Source organism: Triturus cristatus, chromosome 2_1 (genome assembly GCF_964204655.1).
Source record: "Triturus cristatus chromosome 2_1, aTriCri1.1, whole genome shotgun sequence".
Taxonomy (NCBI): Eukaryota; Metazoa; Chordata; class Amphibia; order Caudata; family Salamandridae; genus Triturus; species Triturus cristatus.
The window spans coordinates 425,680,988-425,695,392 of NC_140581.1; the positions used below are offsets into that span (position 1 = coordinate 425,680,988).

General features: G+C 49.3%; 1 protein-coding gene across 8 annotated transcripts in view; it reads left to right on the forward strand.

Moving 5' to 3' along the window:
* SREK1 (splicing regulatory glutamic acid and lysine rich protein 1) overlaps window positions 1-14,405 on the forward strand; it is a 530,578-nt gene that overhangs the window by 358,150 nt on the left and 158,023 nt on the right. The window lies entirely within an intron of this gene.

The window sequence follows — 14,405 nt, forward strand, 5'->3', positions numbered from 1 at the left end:
CCACTGCAACGGATACCGGTGGTCGCCGCTAGGGTTGGGTACTGCTATATAATCTATGCACAGTGTATAATCTGCAGCTCATATGCCTCGAACGGAATATACTACTTACCAGTATGCATCTGTTCTTGGCATGTAGAGCTGCAGATCTATACACGCCCGCCCGCCTTCCCGGCTACCTGTATCCGTTCCAGTCTATCTTATTTAGATACAACACACATGAGTTTCTTTACTATTATCACTACGCTCCATCTTTTCCCTGCCGGCGAAAAAACAATCTAAGGATGGAGCCGAAGCCCATGCGCAGTACGGACCGAAGGAGGAGTCACCGAACTCGTGACTTCCAAAGATTGTCCAAGAAGAAAAACAAACTGCAAACATCCAGGCCCAACACCAGATGGCGATCTATGCACAGTGTATAGATCTGCAGCTCTACATGCCAAGAACAGATGCATACTGGTAAGTAGCATATTCCTTTCTAGTGGCCATCACTTCCCTCAGAAGAGTTAGTGAAATACAGGCACTCAATATACAGGAACCTTTTCTTCAGATGCATCACAACAAGGTTGTACTCCGCACCAATCCCAAATTTCTACCCAAAGTCATTTCTCCATTCCATCTAAACCACTCGGTAGAATTACCAGTCTTTTTCTCGCAACCCCAAACAGTTGCAGAAAGAGCCTTACACACACTGGATGTTAAAAGGGCTTTACTTTACTACATCCAAACAACACAACCTTTCAGGAAAACCAAACAGCTATTTGTCTCCTTCTCCCCATCACACAAAGGCAACCCTATTTCTAAATCAGGGATAGCTAGGTGGATTGTAAAATGCATACAGATTTGCTACCACAAAGCAAAACAAACGCTATCTGTTCCCCCTAAAGCCCACTCTACAAGGAAGATAGGGGCTTCTATGGCTTTCCTAGGGAACATACCACTACATGACATCTGCAAAGCAGCGACATGGTCAACACCGCACACCTTCACAAAACATTACTGTGTAGATGTACAAACCAAGCAACAAGCTAGTGTGGGCCAGGCTGTACTAAAAACACTGTTTCAAACAACTGCAACGGATGCCGGTGGTCGCCGCTAGGGTTGGGTACTGCTATATAATCTATGCACAGTGTATAATCTGCAGCTCATATGCCTCGAACGGAATATGCTACTTACCAGTATGCATCTGTTCTTGGCATGTAGAGCTGCAGATCTATACACGCCCACCCGCCTCCCCGGCTACCTGTATCCGTTCCAGTTTATCTTATTTAGATACAGCACACATGGGTTTCTTTACTGTTACTACTACGCTCCATCTTTCCCTGCTGGCGAAAAACAATCTGAGGATGGAGCCGAAACCCATGCGCAATACGAACCGAAGGAGGAGTCCCCGAACTCGTGACATCCAAAGACTTTCCAAGAGGAAAAACAAACTGCAAACATCCGGGCCCAACACCAGATGGCGATCTATGCACAGTGTATAGATCTGCAGCTCTACATGCCAAGAACAGATGCATACTGGTAAGTAGCATATTCCTTTTCAGGGGGCATCTCTAAGATGTTTGGCATTAAATCCCACACTGGCATCAGTGCGGGTTTAATGTGCTGAGAAGTTTGATACCAAACTTCACTTTAGTATAGTATGTACAGAGCCAGCTTCCTACAATGATGGCATCATTCCCACAAATAAACCTCTTTGCCACAGCAGAGAACTCAAAATGCCCAAACTTTACCTCCATGTTCCCACACCATCTGTCCAAAGGCAATGCCTATATATGAACTGGTTAGGGATATGTGCTTATGCTTTTCTGCTCTCCCGCTCCTTCCAGTTCTGGTTCAGCAATTCAGTGCGACTTCACTCCTCACACTGATTCTAGTGGCTCCCACATGGGCTTGTCAACCATGGTTCACCACACTACTAGAACTGTCAGTAGTTCCACACCAAAAACTGCACCTCACTTACAACTTTCTCACACAGAACCTTGGAGAAATTAAACATCCAAACCCCAAGGAGCTGAACCGTGCGATCTGGCTCCTGAAGGTATAGAGTTTAGATACCTAAATCTACCACACGATTGTATGACGATTCTTAAGGAAGCAAGACAACCTACCACTAGAACATGTTATGCAGCAAAGTGGAAAAGGTTTGTTATATATTGTAATAACACTATTGATCCACTAGATACATCTATATAAAATAATATTTGTTATCTTTTGCATCTAGAGCGAATTGGCTTAGTTTTGAGCCATTACACAATAGTGCATTACAATTCCTTTCATGGAAGGTTGCCTTACCAATTGCTATCACTTCATTAAGACATGTTTGTGAGCTACAGGCATTAACCTTAGAAGAACCTTTCTTTCAACTTCATAAAGATAGTGGTTCTTCGTACAAACCCAAAATTCCTTCCAAACGTTGTTACTGCGTTACATATTAACTAATCAGTTCAGTTACCTGCGTCCTCCCCTCAACCTGATTCAATAGCAGAAAGAGCTCTACACACACTTGATTTCAACAGAGCACTATTATACGACATTGATAGAAAAATAGATTTTCGTAAAATCAAATAACTTTTTGTTGCATTTGCTCCACCTCATAAAGGAAATCCTATTTCTAAATCCGGAATTTCTAGATGGATTATTAAATGTATTCAAACTTGATATATTAAAGCTAAAACAAACTTCATATCTCCCAGAGGATATTCTATGCGCACAAGGAGCATTTATGCCCTTTTTAGGTAACATTCCCGTAGCTGACATATGTAAAGCAGCTTCATGGTCTACACCACAAACATTTACACAACATTATTGTATGGATGTATTAGCACGTGAACAAGGTAATGTAGGACAAGCAGTGCTAAAAACACTTTTTCAAACAACTTCAACACTCACTGGTTAGCCACCCCTTTCGGAGGGTACAGGTATACAATCTATGCAAAGCATGTGTATCTACAACACACATGCCTCGAACGGATTCTTACTTACCCTGTAAGCATCTGTTCTTGGCATGCAGAGCTGTAGATTCACATGCACCCTCCCTCTTCCCTGGACACCATCACCTATAGTTGTTGTAGTTCTTATTATTCACATCTAAAAGAAACACGTTAGTTATAGATTCCTTACCTTAGAATTACCCCCAGGCGTCAGGCTGGATCCGGAAAGTTGTTTCGTCATCAGTTCCTCTGCGAATGGGAAGTTGGCGTCAGTCTGCTCTGCTCTGAGTCCGTCATTGGCGTCGTGGTTGCCGGAATGACGTTGCCATAGCTACTTAGACGCCGCCCTCGTGCGCTGATGTCACTTCTTTCTTTTTCCGCGCCAGCCAGCGCAGATCCGGGAAGAGTGGTACCTCCAGTCACTTTTTGACTATCTTTTTTTCTTGACTTTCGTCGACTTCTTTTTCGAGTCTTCGACTCCTGGTGGACGAGGGATGCCCGGTTTCAAGCCATGCGTTTCCTGTCATCGGATGATGTCGGTGACGGATCCGTACCACGTGTGTCTCTTTTGCCCAGAGCGGGACCACGACCCCAAGTCGTGCTCCGACTGCCGGTCGATGGTGCCTAGGGCTGTGCGAGAGCTGATTGAGCACCGGCAGTCAGCACCGTGCCGTTCGAGGTCCCGGTCGCGAGGGAGGTCGAGGGACCGGTCATGGAGCTACCACCATTCGTCCAAGTCTTTAAACTCTTTGCACTCGGGTCGGGTACGTCTAAGTCGAAGAAGCATCATCACTCTTCGACTCTCCTCGTCTGTCGACCGACCCGACGAGGGACGCAGTTGGTGCCCCTCCCGCGGCTCCACGCGCTGAGTCTACTCCGCGTTTCCCTCCCTTTCTGGGACCCGGAGCGACTCACACCCAGCTTCGTATGTTCTACGAGGTGATGCATGCCATCTTTGGGCGGCCCGAACCCGCAGTCACGCCTCCGGGCCCCACGTACTCGGTTGGGGAGCCTAGGCCTTCTCCGCCGGCAGCTCCGGCCCTGACTTTGCAGGACCCCTTGATCCAGGCCTAGATCCGGATCGGCGCTGGTTGACCTGATTACGCCTCCACCGGCACCACTACTGGTTCGACGTCGAGTGGGGGTTTTGTTTTTGTTCACTCCTGGGGTCCCTTTTCGACCAGAATGGCACCCAGCGGCTGAGGACGACGACTGGGGGGGGTCAGGTGACCCTCTGACTGACCAGTTGAACAATGAACAGGACTTAAGAGAGGAACTGGGGAATGCCAGTGGTTTGGACACCTCCCATGACCTTGGCATGTTGTCTCGTCCTGCCGTGGCTACAGAGGAGGGAGCGTCATACGCAGTGGTGTTGCATAGGGCGGCCGAGGCTCTCAACCTTGAGCTTCCTACTGTGGCGGTCAGGACTAACCTCCTGACAGAGGTACTTCAACTGGCTGCGAGCTCTTCAGAGCCCTTGCTGCCGTTTAATGAGTCCCTTACCGATGTCCTTTTGGGCACGTGGTCCAGGGAGCTCCCGTGGACAGGATGATTGCCCGACTCCACCGCCCGGCTCTGGACGACCCTACTTTCCTCTCCCAACACCCCACCCCGAGGAGCTTGGTAGTCCACGCCTCAACTTCCAAAAGCGCATTCTCTCCTGCTCCACCGGAAAGGGAATCCAAGAAGCTGGACCATCTTGGACAGAACATTTTCTCTTTTGCCATCTTAGGACCTTGGTTGGTAAACACCGCATGTCTCTTGGGCCGTTATTCCCACTTGGTGTGGGATACGGTTGTGCAGGTGCTGCCTCAGTGTCCGTTGGAGGCCTGGGCACTGGTCTCCCAGGCTGCTGCCGCCGGCGGCGGCGAAGTTTACCATCCGTTGTGGGCTGGACACCGCCGACTCTCTAGGCAGGACCATTTCAACGTCATCACTTCTTTGCTACACCTGGATGAGGTTGACTTGCTTTTCAGGGGATGTGCATAACACCTTGATGGACATGCCCTTTGATGGCCGTCGCCTTTTTGGTGACAAAGCAGACCATGCCCTACAGCTTTCCAAGGACTCACTGGCTACGGCCAAGTCCTTGGGCCTCTCCACCCGCCCTGCGCAGTCTGCTTTTTGCCCCTTTCGTGGCTACGGAAGAGGTGCCCTGCAACGTCCCACCAAAGCCACAGGCCGCAGCAAGTTACGCAACTTTGGCACGGCCGGGGACGTGGGAACAACCGTCGTGGTTCTGGGGGCTAGCGGGCGGGCCAGTCCACCAACTCCCCCTCTGCAGCAGCCTCCAAACACTCCTAGTCTGACCTTTAAGGCCCATCAAACGCCAGTGGGCAGCAGGATGAGCTATCACCTCCCCCACTGGTGCACCATCACGTCGGACAGGTGGGTTTTTCAAATAGTCCGAAGGGGCTACTCCCTCCCCTTCGAGACTTCCCCTCCAGCCATGCCACTGAGATAGCACCGCATGTCGGAGGATCATCTGGCCCTTCTCCAGCAGGAAGTTTCGGCTCTCTTGGCCAAGGGAGCCATCGAGCATGTTCCTGTCCCAGAAGTAGGTCGTGGTTGTTAATCCCACTACTTTCTGGTTCCCAAGAAGGACAAAGGCCTGCGTCCTATCTTGGAACTCAGGGATGTCAACCGCTTCCTCCGGAAGGAGAAGTACAAGATGTTGACGGTTGCTCAGGTCTTGTCTCCCCTCGACCCGGAAGACTGGATAATAGCGTTGTACTTGCTGGACGTTTATTTTCACATCCCTGTCCTGCCGGCTCACCGGCGTTACCTACAGTTCCCGGTAGGCCACGATCATTTTCAATTTACCATGCTCCCCTTTGACCTTACCAGCACCCCTCGGGTGTTCGAGAAAGTGATGGCGGTGGTCGCAGCTCATCTGCGCAGATTTGGTGTTTTAGTCTTCCCCTATCTAGACGACTGGCTGTTGAAGGTGAGTTCGCCCCAGGCAGTTGCCTCCCACCTTCAGGCTACGGCCGACCTCCTGCATTCACTGGTGTTCGCCATCAACGTGCCAAAGTCACACCTGATTCCCTCTCAGAAGCTCCTCTTCATCTGAGTGGTTCTGGACACGACACGATTTTGGGTTTATCCTCCCGAACAGCGAGTCCGGGATATTCGAGTTATGATTCCGATCTTTGAGCCTCTATCCCGGGTTTCGGTCAGAGTGACTTTGAGGCTGCGGGGCCTCATGGCCTCCTGCATCCTGCTGGTCGATCATGCCAGGTGGCATATGCGGGATCTGCAGTGGGACCTTAAGTTCCAGTGGGCGCAACATCAGGGGAATCTGTCCGATTTCGTCCAGATCTCGGAGGGCACTGCTCGACAACTGCAGTGCTGGCTCACGAACCTGGATTGGGTCAGTGGCATATCCCTCTCCCTTCCCCAACCAGACCATACTGTGGTGACGGAAGCGACCCTTCTGGGATGGGGCGACCACATGGGAGAGACGTAGATCAGAGGCCTCTGGTCTCCGGCGGAGTCTGGGCTCCAAATCAACCATCTGGAACTCCAGGCAATTCGTCTTGCACTGAAAGCATTACTTCCCTCTGTCCGGGGAAGAGTAGTGCAGGTCTTCACGGACAACACCACCACCATGTGGTACTGCAACAAACAGGGCGGGGTGGGGTCGTGGACCCTATGTCAAGAGGCCTCCGGCCTCTGGACATGGCTCGAACATCAGGGCATATCCCTGGTGGTTCAACACCTGGCAGGTTCTCTGAACGCCAGGGCGGACGAACTCAGCCGCAGGTGCATGATGGTCTCTTTCAACAGTAGGGAGAGCCTTGGTTAAATCGATTCGCCACCGAAGAGAATGCGCAATGTCAGCAATTCTGCACGTTGGAATTTCCAAGGTGGCACTCGCTAGGCGGCGCTTTTCGTCGTGAGTGGAGTTGTGTTCTGTTGTACGCCTTTCTGCCTATACCACTTCTGCCTAGAGTGCTGAAGATCAGGCGCGACCCGGCCCGAGTCGTTCTTGTGGCTCCGGATTGGGCACGAAGAGTCTAGTATCCCGAGCTGCTCAACATGGCCATCAATTGTCCGATGAGAATGCCTCTTGAGGAAGCAGCAGGGGACGGTCCTCCACCGAACCTTTCCAGCCTCCACCTCCTTGTGTGGAGATTGAGCGGCAGTAGTTGACTTCTTTCGACCTGCCTCCTGAAGTCTGTGATGTAATCTTGGCAGCCAGGCGTCCCTCCACTAACACTGCATACGCTGGCCGGTGGAACAAGTTTGTGGCATGGTGCACAGCGAAGGCTGTGGATCTCCCTTTATGCCCCTCTTTATAAGGTTCTCTTGTTCTTTCTCTAGCCCAGCAGGGCTCTGGGCACTATCAAGGGCTATCTTTCAGCCATCTCTGCCTTCCTTCGGCTTCCAGATCAGCCTTCCCTTTTCAAGTCCCTGTAAGTCACTTCTTGAAAGGCATAAATCATCTCTTTCCTCCTATTCCCTTGTTATGCCTCAGTGGGACTTGAACCTAGTTTTAACTTAATGTGCGCTCCCTTTGAGCCACTTCACAACTGTCCGTTACCCTCTTGACTCTCAAAACTGCATTCCTGGTGGCCCTCACCTCTGCCAGAAGAGCGCGTGAGCTCCAGGCGCTTTCTTCTAAGCCTCCTTTCCTCTCTGTCCATCCGGACAAAGTTGTCCTTAGGACTCGTCCATCCTTCCTGCCCAAGGTTGTCACTGCCTTCCACATTGGCCAAACCATCCCTTTGCCCACCTTCTTTCCACCTCCGCATCCTTTGAAAGAGGGAGAGGCTCCGCCGTCTGGACCCAAAACGTGCGCTTTCTTTCTATCTGGATCGCATAAAGCAGTTCCGGGTGGTTGACCAGCTCTTTGTTGGCTACGTGGGTGCCAAGAAAGGTTGGGCCGTACTCAAGCGGACCATTTCTAGATGGGTCGTTTTGTGTATAAAAGCATGCTATTCTCTGACTAAAAAGGAGCCTCCAGTGGGGCTATGCGCCCATTCCACCAGGGTGACGGCAGCCACTACTGCCTTTGGAAGAGGAGTTCCTCTACATGACATCTGTCAGGGAGCTACGTGGGGCCTCACTGCACACGTTTATGAAACACTACTGTCTGGACAGCCAAGTCCGGAGAGACGGCTTCTTTGGCTGTTCTGTTCTCCAGGACTTTCTGGTGTGATCTTGGTTCACAGACCCACCACCAAAGTTGGTATTGCTGGGGTATCTATTCTAAGGTGAGGAATCTATAACTAACGTGTTTCTTTCAGATGAATAAGTTACTTACTTTTCGGTAACTATATATCTGTAAGAAACATTAGTTAGTTATAGATTCCTCACTGCCCCACCCAGCCTCCCCGTTCTGCGAACTGAGTTCTAGGGTGAAGGACATCCTTTCAGGGCCCTAGTTTTGTGCACTAGTGGTCAGTGTCTTGCATGGCTCTGCGTTTCTGGCATGGGAAGTCGTGTACAGAGCTGACGTCGGCGCGCGAGGGCGGCGTCTAAGTAGCTACCGTGACATCATCCCGGCGACCTTAATACCAACGACGGACACCGAGCCGACCGATGCCACCTTCCGACGCGCAGAGGTACTGCTGACGAAAAAACGTTCCGGACCCAGTCTGACGCCTGGGGGTAATTCTAAGATAAGACATGTATAACTAATGTTTCTCACAGATGTATAGTTACCGAAGGTAAGTAACTTGTTCGTTACATATGCATGGACATCTCTATTCCAAACTTACCTACTCCAGTCTCCCCCTCTTGCGGGAAAACAATTAAAAATGGAGTAAATGTGCATCCAAACTATCACCAAAAGGAGTCATATTACCTCATGACTGGAAAATACTTCTTTGCAGAAAAATAACATGCAAACATCCAGACCCAACACTAGATAGCAGGAGTATGCAGCACAGCATGTGAATCTACAGCGCTACAAAGTACATTAGCCTAATGGGTGATGCCATTGATCTGCATAAAAAGAAAAATGCGGAAATAATAATCTTACAATTAATAGAGTTACAAAAGTAACTTACAATTTCAACAGTGCATAAAGACATAATTCTGAATATCTAGACATTTCTCATAGTGTAAATGTATGAATTCATATAAATAAGCATTTCATTTTTCTTTTATTTTCTGTTCTCCGCTTCTTCACTCATACACCTGAAATGATGTACTTTATAAGCGGTCATCATTGAACAGTGGGGAATGAACAATCATAAAGATTGTACGGTGAAAAAAAACTGTACACACTCATTGCAATAATGAACACTGTGCACTGCACTCACTACAAATAAGCATAACACAACTTATTTAACTATTTACAACTACAGTTTTGTGCACAAACACTTTAAACACATGCAGGTATAGCTTTACATTGCACATATTTAGGTGTAATCGAAAGCGCAAAAGAAATTGTCTGCAAGCATTTTACAATACCTTCATGGGAAAAGATTGCACCTAAGTGTGTGCAGTGTAATATTCGCAGCATACAGTTACCCAGCAGCAGTGGCAAGAAGTGTTCGCGTGGAACAAGTGTAAGAAACTGGCTCTATATATACTTTTTCACATAGAAACACCAATGTTATCCTATTGGAGGAAATGTACTTTGCAGGTAGGTTACTTTAACGTTCCTCAAGATGGCGGGGACTCTAGGTTGTGCTTCACCTCGCCTCCCCCACCTTAGGGGTGAAGTTGGCAGAGGTGGGCACACCTCTCTTCCTCACTTGTTTTTCCCGCCGGTTCTCCTGCCCAAAGTGGGGGGTATAACCAGTGGGGACCAGTTACTGAAAGCTGCAAATGGTCTGGAGAGGCTCACAAAGGTGGCATGCCTTTAAAGCTTCTCCTTCGTGAACCCTGCCCATCCTGGGTGAGGAGGCTTGGCACCTCGTCCCAGGATGTGCATTGTTTCAGGCCCCCGAGAGCAGCAAGCTCTCGACCCAGGGGTCCATAAACATGTCTGGTGGTGGCAGCCTGCGCACTGGGAGTTGGTAGAGTTTCAGGGGGGATCTCTAAGATGCCCTCTGTCATGTATTTTACATTAAATCCTACACTGACATCAGTGCAGGTTTAATGTGGTGAGAATTTTGTTACCAAACTTCTCAGTCTTCAGTGTAGCCATCATGGTGCTGGGGAGTTCGTAATGACAAACTCCCAGCACAATATACTCTTAATGGCAACACTGCACTTAGAGGGCCCAGGAATGGACTTGGGCACCGTAGGGGTACAGGGCTCATGCACCCGTACCTTGAACACTGGCATAGGGCACCCAGCTATAGGGGTGACTGATGTATGCCAGGGCAGTGGTTTGTGGGCACACAGGGATATGTGCCATGTCGACTTTGTTTTGTTCTGCACCAAGACACTCAGCCTGCAAAGGCAGTGTGTTCGTGTCAGGGCACAGGGCCTCTAAGGGTGGCGCAATAAGTGCTGCAGCCCTTAGAGGCCTTCCCTGGTCACAGTGCCCTGGGTACCTGTGGTACCATTTACCAGGGGCTGACCTGTGGCCAGAGAGGCCAATTGGGTTTAGGCTTCAGTGCAGTTTTAGGGAAGGAACACAGGCCCTGGGTACTTGATTGGCAGTAGCCCAGGGCACACTCAGTCAAAGAACATCAGCAATTCAGCAAAAAGTGGGGGCATACCATGCAAGAAAGAGGGCACTTTCTCACGACAAGTTCCAAATGAAACCTCTTAAAAACAATTCATGAAAGGGTGTACAACTGAATGATGCAGGAGATACTAGGTGCTGTTGAATATTCCTTCTCTACAGCATTATTGGAAGAATATTTATCATCTGCAGTCACCATAATAACAGCAGCCTGTGAAGATTAGAGTGGGATGCTTTTTCACTGTGCAAAATGCCACATGTTTGTCTCTGTAAAAATGTCTTTTGTGGGTCCATTTTCCATTCTACTGTTCTCAGGTTGTATACTCCTACACCACTAATGATGTTCTGTTGAAATAATGATCATTGATCCGTTACGAAAAAACAACCATGAAGATTGTTCTAAAAACAATATCTGCACACTATGTGTATGTTAGTAGATGTTTGAATGTGTGTTAGAAGGTGGTTCTGACACTATGGGCCGTCCGGATTTTTCGCTTTTTGAGCCCCTAATTGTTGAGCTTTTACTGTGGGGGAGCCTCTTAAGTTGGGACTCACCCATAGTGAACTTAGGATGTAAGAGACTGCATGGGGATTTTACTGGTGTCCCCCTGGCTTGATCAGGCCATTGCGCAGCAGCTGGAGTAAGGGACACCGGGCTGGTTACATGCAGACACATCTGTACATGCGTGTGCACACGTGCACGGGCTGCGCAGGGGAGATTCCTAGCGTGTGCAGTCCAGGAGCAGCTACAAAGTGAATGGTGTGGCAGGACTTGTGCAGTTTTGGGTGGTGACAAGGAATAGACTTTATATACAGGAAAGAAACATGCCAGGGAAAGTCAGTGTGTCTTACTGTTTTTTTACTTCATTATTCCCCTATGGGAATGTGGAGCCATGGGCTAGATTAACTTCCATTAGGCCTACAGATTCCAGACACGCGCTTAAGTCCACGGTAGAGTATGTGAAAATAAGTATTCTGCAGAGTCCAAAGTCATATTTGTACTGCTTTTGGGTCATCCAGAACTGTCATATTTCTCTGAGCCAGCCATGACCAGACCCAGGCTGAGGGCTGACCTCAGCTGGATGGATTGATAACCTTTCATTCACAAGCGAGGGCCTCCTCTCCATGGAGAGAAGATGGCTGGGGCTACAGGCTCATCCATTAGCAGCTGTCACTGGGTGCCATGCACCAGGCTGCACCAAAGAGGGAAGGCAGCGTGGGGGAAGAGGCTTCAGAGACATGTGGCCAGAGACACTGGACGATGCCATTTTGAACAAACCCAGAGGCTGGACAAGGAGGAGGGAGCAGGGGCAGGGACGTGGTGTCACTGTTTGATAGGACCAACAGAGACATCCTGCCAGCCCCCTACTCCACTTTTAAAAAGTGCTTGCACAGGAAGAGAAGTTCTCTCTGGGGTGTGGGCTGCTGAGGCTGAAGGTGCTGGAGCCTGGCGCAATGGGCAGTTGGAAGGAGAGACCCCCTGACTGCCCCCAGGACCCTATCAGCACCAGAAGAGCCCAGGACCGGTGCGCAGAAGCATATGCCTCTGCGCAGGGAGAAGAGAGGTCCAGGAGGAGAGCCAGGCGAAAGGCTGGCGCAGGGAGCCAGTGAAGAGAGTTCCCTGCCGAAGGCACCCTCTTGGAGACCGGGAGGGCGAAGGAGAGTGCTCCCAGTGGCTGGGGGGCTTCACCAGGAGCAAGAGGACGTGAAAATGGAGGAGATCGGACCCCTGGGGACTGAGATATGCCCCCCAGAAGGTACACGACCTTTGACCTTTGGGACCGTCGAAGCACGTGGGGCTCCGCCGCTGGTCTGTAAACTGCCCCTGGGGGGGGTCAGGTCCTGGGGACTGTCGTCCCCCCCGCCACCCCCCCCCCGCGCACCCCGTTAAGGTACCCACGCGGGGTGCCAGGTGCCCACCCTGAACCCCACCGATGCGGAATGAGGGGGAGCACCGCAGACACACTGGATGGAGACAGGAACCGAAATCTGGAACGTGCCCTGTGCTCAGTTGAAATGTGTCCTCCTTTCAAATCAGGCAACACTGGCACTAAAGGAAAGTCCTTCGATGTTCACCTTGTCAAACAGCAAAATGCATCGCTCAAAGTGACGTTAACCAGAGGCCTAAGTAGGCTGATCCATTTCCCATGCTGTAGAAAGCGGAAGCAAAATGTGAATGACACAACAACAGACGAATGGGTGAAGGGATGCAAGTGAAAGACCCTTTGTGAGAAAGTGGCTCTGTATATACTGTTCCTTAATAGGTACAGGGTGTACAGAGTCCACAGACCCCAAGGGTTTAACAGAGGTTAAAGTTAGATATAACCTTACTCTCCAAAGTGGTAGCCTGGTCGAGCAGTAAGGCAGTATCAGAGGACGTGTAAAGCATTTGTTGTACACACTCAGTCAGCAAATAGTTCCACACACTCAATAACTGAACTCTAGGCCAATGGTTTGTATATAAAAAATATATGCTTGTTTTATTTTAGAACCAACACTTCGAATTAAAATATACTTTCTCGACAGGAGATGTTTCATAAAAATACTTTTGTATATGCAATTGACTTTTTAGTAAACAGTTACAAATAGTTGCAGTAGGCAACTCTATTTCTAAACACAATACATTGAGCTCAATGATAAATTCAGATTATATGCAACAGATTACTTTGTAGATTACTTTTGTAATTCCAGGCTTGGATCCTAGACCCAGTCCTGGGTCAGTTCTCAGAATCAGCTGTTAAAAGTCGACTTTGGTACTGTAATGATTTTTAACTAATATTTAGCTATTTTAAAAGTGAGCACTTATTTCAGAGAAAATATTTCAGAGCAAACAATCAATGATTCCCTATGGAAGGAAATGTAGGTTACAGGTACAGTAGGTTATCGTTACTTTTGTAATCCAGTACTGGGTGTCTGGACTCAGTACTGGGACATTTATCCAAAACAGGTAAGTAATTACGTTTTCAGATGTTATACGATTTTTGAGGAATATTTAGAAATTGCAGAAATCAACACTTAGAAGAAATTTCACAGAAAAGCAGTCAATGGTTTCCTATGGAAGAAAAATGAGGTAAAGGTAAGTATAGTTGTGGTTACTTTTCAGAGTCAGTGCTGGGCACCAAGATCCAGCACTGGGAGCTCACCTAAGAGCAGGTGAGTAAATTCGTTTTTGGTACTCGGCTGATTTTTGGTGAATATTTTGAGTTTTGAAAAGTTCACACTTAGAAGAATTTCCAAGAAGAAGCCAGTCAATGTTACCCTATGAGGAAAATGAAGTTAGCAGTTTAAGGGTAAGTACTCGACTGGCAGGGTTGAAGTTCTGGGCATAGACTCAGGGGTCCCCCAGTGTCAGGTAGGTACAGTCAGTTCACCCTCAGCGGTTTCAGGACGGCCGGGTGCAGAGAGAGTTAGGCCCAAGGTTATCCTATGAGGGATAGGGGGCGTGGGTTGGTGGCTGCTGTCGGGCAAGCCACGCGGCTGTGGGAGCTGGGCTCCTGGTCACTTACTCAGGGCAAGTGGGGAAGTGGGTTAGAGTAGAGTTTTCACTGCCAGGGCCACTCGGGTGGCTGGCTGCAGGGTGCTTTTGAGCCGTCGGGCGCTCAATTGATGTCTATGGGAAATCTCCGGTTTGGAAAAAGACTGCAGGCTCGTGGACGAGGACTCTTCGGGTGCCACCACCACTTCGAGGGGTAAGTTGGATAGTTGGAGGATAGGTAGGTACCCCGGGATTGGGCACAGAGGGCCGTGGGGCGCCGGGTGCAGGGGTGCCTTTTGATGTCGGAAATCTTACCCTCTTGTTGATCGCGGTTGGGGTGGCACTCTGTTCTGAGGCTGCAAGCTTCTTCAGGATAGTCGAGGGGGGTCCTTGGGTGCCGGATTCGGGG